Raw genomic sequence first — 13,737 nt, forward strand, 5'->3', positions numbered from 1 at the left:
ACTAAAAATAGAACTACCATATGACCCAGCAATTCCACTCCCAGGTATATATCCGAAAGAAAACAGAAACACAAATTTGAAAAGGTATATGCACCCCAATGCTCATTGCAGCATTACTTACGATTGCCAAGGTATGGAAGCAACCTAATGTCCACCAACAGATGAATGCATAAAGAAGATGTGATTATAACACACACACATACACACACACACACAATGGAACACTACTAAGCCAAAAAAGGAATGAAAGTTTGCCATTTTCAGCAAGATGGACTTGGATGCCATCACGCTAAGTGAAATAAGTCAGACAGAGAAAGACAAGTACTATATGATATCATTTACATATGGAATCAAAAAAATACAACCAACCAGTGCATGTAACAAAAAAGAAGCAGTCTCACAGATATAGAGAACATACTAGTGGTTACCAGTGGGGAGAGGGAAGGAGGAAGGTACAAGACAGGGGTAGGGAATTAAGAGGTAAAAACTATTAGGTATAAAACGAGGTATAAGGATATATTATACAAAATGGGCAATATAGCCAATATTTTAAAATAACTATAAATGGAGTATAATCTTTAAAAACTGTGAACCACTATATCGTACACCTGAAACTCATAATATTGTACAGCAACTATGCTTCTATAACAGAAAAATAAAAATGAAAAAAACACTAACTATGGTTATAATAAATGGATTTGAGAACCTAAAAATCATATGTTTAGTGTGAATGAAGGGGTTCAAAGGTTTAGGTAGTAAGAATGCAACCCATCGCCTATTTATTTCCTGAAAAGGTAAAAAGGACAATTATTTTACCAATGCACTAAAAAAATACACTGGTGAGGGGTGCACTAGCATCCTTGAATAGCACCATAGTGTCTGTCCTCTATCTTCCAGGGATGAGGGTAAACAATGCTACCACTGAAATAGGCATGTCTGTTTCAATGTGCATGGGAGACTCTAGAATGTCAGAAGACAAATAGCAACTTAACCAGCAGGGGAATTGTGCATGCAGTTTTTGTAGTAGGTATTCAACAGGAAACAAAATCGGAATGATTATATCCATAAGGATAGCTGAGGTAGATAAGTAATCTGCAATTCTTAGGGGAATGTGACTATATCCTGTCATACTATTACATCTAACAATTTATTCACAAAATTGTTACTTTCTGTCTCTGTGATTTAGAGGTTTTCTGCATTAGGGGTGTTAGTATTCAAGGTCAGAGTGAGTCCAAAGAGGTAACAATTGTTCTATCTGGTCTTTTCACTTCCCTATGCTTCTGAATCCACACATTGATATTTTAAAAGTAGTAATGTCAGGGTGGGGTGATTGCTTCTAACTAGCAGAGGAAAATACCATTACTGCTACATATGGGAGCAGGGAGGAGTATCATGTATATTTCTTGAGCAGTTAGTTCTCTAGGAAATCTCTCATGAGTCCACAGTCAGTGACAAATTTAATGCGACTATCACAATGTAGTGATACTAAGTGCTCATATTTCTAGAGAATTAACAAATTGGAAAGATACCAAGCACTCATACTTCTTCAGAATAAACAAGTTGGTAGACTATCATGTAGAGAACCTTGATCAGTTGAGGTTCTAGATGCAGGTGAAGGGACCAACAAAGGGGTAAAAGATAAATGTTATATATGGTGATTCTGGCTGTGCCCTCAAGACCATTTTCAAACATGAGGACTTTTACTTATAACGATGTTTTGTTTCTTGCTGTCTTCACCTTTGCTTTGTATTTTTCCTTCCTTGCTTCTTCCAATATTTATATGTTTAACAACTTTTCCCCTCCCCCTCCAATGGCTTTATATGCTGTATGTGTAGAGTCATTAAATTAATTATTTACTCTAAGTAATATGATATAAAGGCATTATTGTGAACAGAAGAGGGATTGACATCACTCAGACATGAATAAATTTACTATTGGTACTTTGTGTAGCCCATTTGGGGGAAATGGTGAATGCTTTTATTTGATGATACATAATTTCTTACTTTAGGTAAGAATATGTTGTTATTGTTATGGTTGTAGTTTGGAAGCTTAAGTCAATGTAGTTTCCCTGGTGTACTAGTGCTGTAGAGTTCTCAGTCATTTCTAAGGCTCAGTCTACGGCCCATTTCTCCATTCTTTCCAAAGATTGTGTAAGTACCTGATTTCCTACATTAAATCCCTCTCTGCCTAGCACACCTAGGGTAGGTTTCTTATGTTGAAACTTAGTTAAGGCAAGGGTGGACTTTGTTTAATGGAAATCCCCATTCTTCTACAGAGATTCACAATGGATTTAAATATGCAAAAGTGTGTTTTGAAAATAGTTTGGCAGTAGGAACTAGAGAAAGATTAATTACTCTGCAAAATGCAAAGAAAATAATTTGAATTCCTGAGTAATTTACAGAATAGAAATGACAGAAGAAATGAGTTAGTGAAATGGCATGAAGATGGAGCAACAATTTAGAGTGAAATGAACTAAAGAATAAATATTTATAATGGAGGGATGGTTGAAGTAACTCATATAAGAGGCTTGTTTACAATCTGCATTGATATGTTTTTTTAAAAAATAAAAAACTTTCTTATGATCCCTCTTCTCCACCACCTCCACTGAAAATAAAAATAACTTCACTTAAGTCTGTTCTATTCATAAATGCCCTGTGAATCTAAACTTTTTAAGAAATTGAGACAAAGCTTAAAATTTACACAAAGAATGAAACAAAGACAGAACTCTCAAGACAGAGATGTAATACACAACCTTTTTGAGGCAGGAGACATTTGAACTTGAAGTGATTAAGAGAATATAGGCCCCTCTAGCAATTTATAGAAATCTTGGACAAGGTTTAAACTTCCATATGGATGTTCATGGAAAGATGAATTCAGAATGATATACAAACATATTAGGAAGCATCATAAAATTAGGGAAATTTTACCTACTCTGTATTCTTCTGCTGTCTTTTCTTCAAATAGAGATCTTCATAGAAATCTTCCAGTGAGAAATAATATTTAAACGGGTTAAAACAAATGTTCTATCATCTTAGCATTGATAAATTAAAAGACAACAAAAAAATTGTTTAAAAAGTATTCATTCTTTAACTCATGAATTCATGCATAAGCATTTTTGAATATCTACTTCTCTGCTATATGGGGAATAGGACAAGACTCTAGTGGTCTAAAGGTTCTACTGCTTATATAGAGGAGTAAATAGGTAATTACAATATTGGTGGAAGAACTAAGACAGAGGCCAATGCAGAATACTGGGGAAGGACCAAGGAGGAGGTCTGATACACCTCCTCAATGAGGATGATGCTGAACTGTCTTGAAGATTGAGAAAGTCAGCCAAGTATAGATGAAGGATGAGCCTGAGTCAACCAGACAAAACAGTGTTTGTAAAGACACAGGAGTGTGACAACTGCACATAGTTGGTAGGTTGGAGAACAAGGTCAAAGTTGGGGACGATAGGATTGCTACAGATAATTAAAGAGTTTAGATTTTATTCATAAGGCAACAGTAAGCAATTAAAGGATTTATATGAGAGTAATATCAGGTTGTTGTATGAAAAATGCCTTGAAATGTATAAGATCAGAAACAAGGAGGCCAGTTAACAGTATATCATAATAATTCAGGTGTCATTAATAAGGGCATGAAATTAAGTAGACCAGTGATGATGAAGGTGGTTACCAATTCTAGAGACATTAATGAAATAAAACAGACTGAACATAATGATAGACAAGGGTGGAAAGGAAAGCAAAGAGCCATGGATAAATCCTAGGTTTCTGTCTTGTAGTTAATAGTTGATGCAATGATGGTAATAATAAATATGAGGTTACTGAAGTAAAAAAAATAAAATAAAAAACAACTTCTTTTGAAATTATCTGTTACACTGGACTAAACCATTAAACATAAAGCTCTTGTGTCCTTAGGGCTGGGAAAATATTTCATGGTAAATTAGCATGCAAACAATTACAGCTGCCTCATCTTTTTAAATACTTAATCCCAGCAGGCAAGTGTGTGTCTGCATGTGTAATAACTGTCCCCTCCCATTAAATCATTTTCTATAAGGAGCCAAATCCAGTTTTATTAGAGACAGAGTACTTACAGCTAAATGAGTTATAGGTGTGTCAATATTACATGCAACCACTAAAAGAACAGTGGATGTAGGTATATAATAATTATTTAATGTGATTAGATGCATCTCATATAAAAAAGATCCATTCATTCATTCATTCTCAGGGGTCATATTTGTCAAACTGTCTCCACATTATTGCAAGATCCTGAATCAAAATAATTTAATTGGAATAGATTTTGATGAGAAAATGGCCAATAAATAGCATAGGCATTAAATGTTAAAGTGCTAGGTAGAGTAGACAAGAAGCCATTCACACTCCTTTTTCTATAATGACCTGTCCAGAGTTTTGTTAATGTGAAAAATATCCTTAGAAAATGAAATTAGATTGTGATGTCTCAGAAGAAAATAATTCAGTGTTTTGGAGAGTGTAAATTATTTACCAGGTAACAAAAGTCAGTGACTCATGACACTCATTGGTGGAAAAACTGAACAAGAATCTGAGATCCTACTTTCTGCTTGTTCACAGCTTAAAATCTCCCTGGAATGTGAGAGATGATTTGAGGGATATACAACTTACCATCCTGATGAATTCCAGATGGTATAGCCTAGGATGCAGATTCAGGAGAAACCCAAGATATTATTTCTGTGAATAACATAGACATGTGTTCTACTGGACAAAGAAATTTGAAGAGATAGGTGCATCCGTAGAGTCATGGAGACCTGAGGAATTGAGAATCCATAAGGTCCATTCTTCTTGTGAAGGTCTTGTCTTAAATTGTCTAACTTTATTAGAACTAATAAATGAATTCAGCAAGGTAGCAGGATAAAAAATTAATATACAGAAATCTTTATACTAACAATGAAATATAAGAAAGAGAAAATAAAACAAAAAACAAAAAAATTCCTTTTAAAATCACATCAAAAAATATAATACCTAGGAAAAAACCTAACCAAGGAGGTGAAAGACCTATATGCCATAAAACATTAATAGAGAAAAGTGAAGATGATTCAAAAAAAATGGAAAGGTACCCCATGTTCTTGGACTGGAAGAATTAATATTGTTAAAATGGCCACACTACTCAAAGTAATCTATGGATTTAATGTGATACCTATCAAATTACCCATGACATTTTTCACAGAACTAGAATAATCCTAAAATTTATATGGAACCACAGAAGACCCAGAATTGCCAAATGCAATCCTGAGGAAAAAGAACAAAACAGGAGGCATAACTCTCCCAGACTTCAGACAATACTATAAAGCTGCAGAAAACAAAACAGTGTGGTACCGGCACAAAAACAGACATGTAGATAAATGAAACAGAATAGAGAGCCCAGAAATAAACCCACACACCCATGGTCAATTTATCTTTGATAAAGGAGGCAAGAATATACAATGGAGAAAAGATAGTCTCTTCAGCAAGTGGTTTTGGGAAAGCTGGACAGCCTCATGTAAATCAATGAAATTAGAACACTCATACCATACACAAAAATACACAAAGATACCATACCAAAAATAAACTCAAAATGGCTTAAAACCTTAAACATAAGACATGACACCATACAACTCTTAGAAGAAAATATAGACAAAACATTTTGATATAAATCATATCAATGTTTTCTTAGGTCACTCTCCCAAGGCAATAGAAATAAAAGCAAAAATAAACAAATGGGACCTAATCAAATGTATAAGCCTTTGCACAGCAAAGGAAACCATAAACAAAATGAAAAGACAACCTACGGACGGGGAGAAAATATTTGCAAACAATGCAACTGACAAGGGCTTAATCTCCTAACAAACAGCTCATATAACTCAATAACAAAAAACCCCAAACAACCTAATCAGAAATGGGCAGAAGACCTAAACAGCCATTTTTCCAAAGAGGACATATATAGATGGCCAAGAGGTACATGAAAAGATGCTCAACATTACTAATTATTAGAGAAATACAAATCAAAAGTACAATGAGGTATCACCTCACACTGGTCAGAATAGCCATTGTCAAAAATTCCACAAATAATAAATGCTGGAGAGGGTGTGGAGAAAAGGGAACCCTCCTACACCATTGGTAGGAATGTAAATTGGTACAGCCACTATGGAGAACAGTATGGAGGTTCTTTAAAAAACTAAAAATAAAGTTACATATGATCCAGCAATGCCACTCCTGGGTACATATCTGGAGAAAACGTTAATTCGAAAAGATATATGCACCCCAATGTTCATAGCAGCACTATTTACAATAGCCAAGACATGGAAGCAACCTAAATGTCCATCAACAGATGAATGGATAAAGACGATGTGGTAAACATATACAATAGAATATTACTCAGCCATAAAAATGACTGGAATATTCTATTTGCAGCAATATGGATGGACCTAGAGATCATCACACTAAGTAAATCAAAGACATATATTACATGATATTACTTATATGAATCTAAAAAATAATACAAATGAACTTATTTACAAACCAAAACAGACTCACAGACATAGAAAACAAACTTATGGTTAACAAAGTGGAAAGGGCGGGGAGGGATAAATTAGGAGTACCGGATTAACAGATAAATACCAGTATATTTAAAATAGATAAACAACTAGGATTTACTGTATAACACAGGGAACAATATTCAATATCTTGTAATAACCTATAATGGAAAAGAATATGAAAAACAATATAAATGTTTAACTGAATCACTTTTCCGTACATCTGAAACACAATATTGTAAGTCAACTATAGATCAATAAAAGAAAATTTTTCTACCTTTATGCAGTACTAGGAAAAGTTTAAGTTAACTAGAATTTCTACCTAGTTCCTCTTATATTGTAGTTCTATGTATTATTAATAATAATACATTTGAATTGCAGTTCAATCACTGGTCTTGTGAAATTTGACATGATAAAATGGCTTGCTTCTGCTCCATCCAGTTTTCTTCAGGGCTCAATGGAAGAAAGAGTGTTGAGCTATTCAGTGGTCTACAACATGAAGACTAGTGGCCGTTATAAGTGGTGGGAACGACTTATGACATGGAACGCATCAGAGAGCTAATATGTCAGAAATAGGAAAATTTAGCCTTCTAACTGACTGGTAGGTTAATGGACACCACACTTAGAAAAGGAATGGTAGATATTAGGGTGACACATTCAATAAGCATTCTTCTGAGCTAGGCCAGGAGCATAGGGCCATGAGTGGATGGAGAAAGAAAAGAAATCGTATCCTCAATGACTTCGCGATTTGTTAGAAATGTAAAATAATATAGCCAATGATTAAAATCAAGAGCTTAAGTGTGAAGAAGGTATGCACAGAGGGTTATAAGAACCCAGGTAAAGGGACATTTAACATCCAGTGGGCAGGAGAGCAAGCAGGGGCTTTCACGAGGATTGAAAACTTGAGTGATATCTTAGAGAAATGTGATATAAAATCTCACAGTTTATAGAAGTACAGACCTTTCTCATCGAAAGGCAGATTTAATTAAAATTTTAAAGAATTTTATGCAAACAGTGAGTAAATTGTACTTGAGAATGGTATCGTTACCCTAAGGATGACCTGAATTATTAGTTAATGCTTGTTTCCTTAAATTTTTCCCAATTTAAATCTTACTGAGGATCTAGATAGACAGTGACCAACCAGCCACTACCTCATACTTGATACTCTCCCTTGCTTGGGGGGCATCCAGATCCTTTGGTTTCACCTTCTACTTTTATGTCCTTTTATTCTTAAGTGTTCTCAGAGCCGGGCTGTTTCTAGGGCTTCAGCCTTAGAGTTCATCATTTTGTCATCTTCTAACACCTCTTAGGCTTTTTTATTCATGTCAGGGGTTTTACTACCTATTTGTTAACAAATCAACTCTAAATTCTCTTGGTTTCAGGTCTTAAGACCATCCTGCTCAAAACTGAAATTTGCTTCCAACCTACTCATTTTTTGCTGTGTCTCTTAATTGAATTGTTACTTTTCTCTCAGTTATTCTAGTAAAAACCTTTATACTGAATTTTCTTCTCCCCCTTAGCCCTCAAATACATTTAACAGTGTAAGATTCTCTCTCTTAAATCTCATTCCAACCTTATCCTCATCTTAATTCTCACTGCCATTACCTTAATTTAGGTCTTCATTATCTTTTGCTTAAAGAATTGGAATAATTGATTAGTAACTCTGACATCATTCACTTCCACCTATAATCCATTGTCTCTTCTTCCACAAGAGTGATCTTAATAAAAGTCAAAATGCTATTTTGTCTCTGGCTTGAAATCCTTGATCGACTCCCATTTATTTACCGAAGTGATAAACGATAAGTTCCTTAGCAACTCACACCAGGTCTGGGTCATATATCAACTGGCCACTGAATTTCCTTGCCAACCTTAGATCAAAACTTATCTTTGCCCCAGGCCCCACTATGGTTTACACTCTATCAAATTTCAACTATACAATATTCCCTTCTTCACCCTCTGACAGGGTACTTTTATTTATCACCTTGGCTTTGATTACCATTTCTCTGCTGATGACTCCCAAATCTCTATCTCCCTCCAGTACTTATTTCCTGGGCTGCAAACAAGGATACCCAAGTCACAGACATCTCAAACCCAACATTACTAACAAACTGGATTTATAATCTTCATCCACAAATCTACTGCATATAGCACTTTTAAGGATGTATAGTTATTTTAGGGAAATCCACATATTATGGCAATACTTCATCTTATACATGTAGAAGCAGGCTCAGGAAGGTTAATTTGTCATGATGCTTGGCATTTCAAACACCTTAACTCAAACTAGGTTTAATAAAAAGGACATGAATTGTGTCCTATAATTGAAAGCACAAAGTCAAATCATGCAGGGCTCACTCAATCACTTTAGTCTACCTATTACTCATATATTCTCCATCTCTTGGTTTCTACCATTCAGTTTAGAGTTTTTCTGTGTTGCCTCCTTTCTCAGATAGATGTTCCCTTTTGGGGGTAATATGGCAGCGAAACGCTTCAGATTTGCCTCATATTCTTTCAGCAGCCATAGGTTAAAGTAGAGCTTTTCTTTCCTCATGGTTAAAAAAAATCTCCCATGGAAAATGTTGCATATGTATCCCTTTCTGAAACAATCACTGTGACCACAGGGATGGGTTATAAGGTTATGAGTTATCCCAGAAGCTGGGAGGTGCAACTCCAGCGGAATCACAGAGACTGAATAAGTGCTTGGGGTCATCCAAGAGCTGGGGGTGGGGAATTATGACACTGTTAACAGAAGGAGAGATGGATGCTAAGTAGGCAAAAGCAATAGCTACTCGTTCATAGTTACTCAGCAAGTAAGTAGTCAGGCAAGGACAGAAACTTAGGCTACTTAGTTCCTGCAGTATTTTTTTTACCCTCTACGATGAATATTGTCAGCTGTAACTTAGCAAATGGAGACACAGAGAGATGTAAGACACAGCCCCTGTTTCTAGGGAACACTAAATCTTATACTGTAGGTCAGGAGTTTCCAACCATTTTATCATCAACAATTTATAGTGTTACTTCTCAAGAAAGGTCCGGTTTAAAAAGCCTTATAAATGGCATTTATTATGTATTGATTACATACAGGTATCTTATTGAAATAGTGCATTACATTTTATTATTCAGAAAATTTACCTAGGTTGAGGATTACCATATTTAGTGAAGAACACCAAAGGTTGGTGAGCTGGAACATTGCTTCTGCATATGAGATAGGTGCCAGCCCCATGTTTCTGCTGTGCCTCCTAGGTTTGCTTTTTATGCTCCAAAGGCATTCAGATTTCCAGTTCTCACCCCACTAGCCATCAGCCAGAATGTGGTTATGAGGAACAATTTGCAACAGTGTACTGTTGATTATTGGGGCTGTTTACAAATGTGCTTTTCCTTCTCCTTCTGGGTAGGAAGATACCTTTCCACCTTTTTAAAGTTATACATGGTCATGGGACTCACTTTGGCTGGCCAACTGTGAGTAGTGGCATGTGCCACTCCTTGGAGGAATTTTGAAAGGCAGCGTTCAATATCTTTCTTTTACCTGCTCCATCAGTCATGGAAAAATACACGAGGAGATGGAGTTTCCTTCAGCTTCCATCCCTAAATGAATTATGATGGCTAAAGCCATCTGCCAACCCACATCAGACTTGTAGCAAGAGACAGAAACACATGTTTGTGGGTGTTTAGGCAGTGAGATTTTAGGGGATATCTACTATTACAGCATAACATAGCCTATTCTGACTGAATAAAGATTCACGAAATCACCCAGATATGTATCTGCTTCCAAAGATATTTATAGTGCTAGAAAATGCCTGGAGAGACAAACCAAAAGAAAGAACATCTAATGGTGGACTTTTAGAATTTGAGAGAATTAAAGAATATTCATACTTGAAGGGTTTCACATTAGGCAAATATTCTTCTCCTTGCTAGCAAACAAAAACAAAAGAAAACTAAAGAAAACAGTCACAGAACTTGAATCCGGAAAGACAGTCCTGATAATTTCATTTATTTTTTCTCTCTGAAGCAAACAACACACAAAGATATACCATTTTTCTAAAATAAAATATGGAAACTACTAAGTATAAGGAGTTGTCATTTACAGTAACTTCTAATTTAGTGACATCCAGAATATTAAAATATAAAGTTCTGATTCCCTCTGCTTCTGTTCAAAATTCTGTCTGGAGGAAAAGAACATGCTAAACTGCCCTTGAGATGCTGTGAAGGGGAAATAAAACTTTATTATCTCTTTCTAAAGTTAGTTAGAGAAGGTTCTTCAGCTTGTCATAGGAAACTGGGAGGAAGGCTGAAGTTAATGAGCTGCTTGCATTGTGATGGGCTTCTTTGAAAGAAACTGTGCTTTCCACAGTGAAGCCATCAGAAAAAATGAATCAGCATGGCAGCAGGAAGCATCATAATTAATAAGGAACCCACAACACAATGCTGTATAATCTAACATGACTACACAAACTGTAGACAATAACAGGATGAGTCTTCATTTACAAAGCAATCTGTATCACTTTTCCTCCCCAGAAGATGAGACAGTATCAATCTTTTCAGAAGCTTCAAATGCTGCAGAACAAAATAAACTTTGTAGAACAAAAAATAGTTTAAGAGATGTGGAGACAAATTTCAGACAGAGATTTAATCTCTGTATCTAAGATGCAGTAGACAGTGGACTTTCCATTTACCATCTGTGACTGAATATTCTGATGCCAAACTTCTACTCTCAGTAGTACCTTTAAGTGGCCTGTGGCTTATTATCTAAAGGCCTGGGAATTATAAATTCCCTTTAATGACTTGGTAACGGAGGTAAAGGACTGCTTTAAACATCTCTTGAGGGAATAACTAATTAATCAGGAGGAAAATTTTGCATTCCTTAAATTGGCATTCTGAGAATACAGGAAAGACAGAGCTCTAGGAGGTGAGAGTTCTTTTGCAACCTTTATTCAGGTGCCCTGGCTTATTTCCTTTTTACAATACCGATTTCTTTCCCTACACAACTTTATAAGTAACAGAGTCCTGAGGATAAACTTTACTCTAAAAGTAAGAAATCAAGGGGGACCTTCAAGTAAGATGCGGAGATCACCTTCCTCCCCACAAATACATCAAAAATACATCTACATGTGGAATAACTCCTACAGAACACCTACTGAACACTGGCAGAAGACCTCAGACTTCCCAAAAGGAAAGAAACTCCCTATGTATCTGGGTAGGGCAAAAGAAAAAAGAAAAAACAGAGACAAAAGAATAGAGATGGGACCTGCACCTCTGGGAGGGAACTGTGAAGGAGGAAAATTTTCTACACACTAGGAAGCCCCTTCACTGGTGGAGATGGTGGGTGGCACAGGGGGAGCTTCAGAGCCATGGAGGAGAGCACAGCAACAGGGGTGCAGAGGGCAAAGCAGAGAGATTCCCACACAGAGTATCGGTGCCGACCAGCACTCACCAGCCCGAGAGGCTTGTCTGTCCACCTGCTGGGGCGGGCGGGGGCTGGGAGCTGAGGCTCGGGCTTCAGAGGTCAGATCCCAGGGAGAGGACTGGGGTTGGCTGCATGAACACAGCCTGAAGGGGACTAGTGTGCCACAACAAGCTGGAAGGGAGTCAGGAAAACGTCTGGCACTGCCTAAGAGGCAAGAGACAATTGTTTCAGGGTGTGCGAGGAGAGGGGATTCACAGCACCACCTAAATGAACTCCAGAGACGCGCAAGCCACGGCTATCAGCGTGGACACCAGAGATGGGCATGAGATGCTAAGGCTGCTGCAGCCACCAAGAAGCCTGTGTGCAAGCACAGATCACTATCCACACCTCCCCTTCTGAGAGCCTGTGCAGCCCACCACTTCCAGGGTCCCGTGATCGAGGGACAACTTCCCCGGGAGAACACACAGCGTGCCTCAGGCTATTGCAACATCACACCAACCTCTGCCGATGCAGGCTCACCCTGCATTCTGTACCCCTCTCTCCCCACGGCCTGAGCGAGCTACAGCCCCCTAATCAGCTTCTCCTTTAATCCCGTCCTGTCTGAGTGAAGGAAAGATGCCCTCAGGCAACCTACATGCAGAGGCAGTTCCAAATCCAAAGTTGAACCCCATGAGCTGTGCGAACAAAGAAGAGAAAGGGAAATTTCTTCCAGCAGCATCAGGAGCAGCAGATTAAATTTCCACAAACAACTTGATGTAGCCTGTATCTCTGGAATACCTGAATAGACAACGGATCATCCCAAAATTGAGGCGGTGGACTTTGGGAGCAACTGTAGACTTAGGGTTTGCTTTCTGCATCTAATTTGTTTCTGGTTTTATGTATATCCCAGTTTAGTATTTAGAGCTTATTATCATTGGTAGATTTGTTTATTGATATGGTTGCTCTCTTCCATTTTTACTTTATATATATATATTTTACTTTTTCTTTTTTTGTGAGTGTGTATATGTATGCTTCTTTGTGTGACATTGTCTGTATAGGTTTGCTTTTACCATTTGTCCTAGGGTTCTGTCCGTTTTTTTTTTCCTTTTCCTTTTTCTTTTTTAGTGCAGTTTTTAGTGCTTGTTATCATTGATGGATGTGTTTATTGGTTTGGTTGCTCTCTCCTTTCTTTCCTTTTTTTAATTCCTTTTTAATTATTTTTTATTTTAATAACTTTAATTTTTTTTCATTTTCTTTTTTTTTTTTTCTCCCTTTTCCTCTGATTCATGTGGCTGACAGGGTCTTAGTACTCTGGCCTGATGTCAGGCTTGAGCCTCTGAGGTGGGAGAGCTGAGTTCAGAACATTGTTCCCCTAGAGACCTCCAGGCTCCATGTAATATCAATCTGCCAGAGCTCTCCCAGAGAGCTCCATCGCAATGCTAAGACCCAGCTCCATGCAGTGACCAGCAAGCTCCATTGCTGGATACTCCACGCCAAAGAATTAGCAAGACAGGAACGCAACACAAGCCATTAGCAGAGAGGGTGCCTAAAACCGTAATAAGTCCCCAGACACTCCAAAACACACCACTGGATGTGGTCCTGCCCACCAGAAAGACAAGTTCAACCCTCATCCACCAGAACACAGGCACCAGTGCCCTCCCCCAGGAAGCCTACACAGCTCACAGAAATAACCTGACCCACTGGGGGGAGACACCAAAAACAATGGGAACTATGAACTCCCAGCCTGCGAAAACGAGACCTCAAATTCCACCCACCAAAAACAGTAAGTTAACCTAAATAAGAAAAGAGA

This window comes from Neophocaena asiaeorientalis, unplaced genomic scaffold, assembly GCF_003031525.2.
Source record: "Neophocaena asiaeorientalis asiaeorientalis breed wild unplaced genomic scaffold, Neophocaena_asiaeorientalis_V1.1 scaffold184, whole genome shotgun sequence".
NCBI classification, from domain to species: Eukaryota; Metazoa; Chordata; class Mammalia; order Artiodactyla; family Phocoenidae; genus Neophocaena; species Neophocaena asiaeorientalis.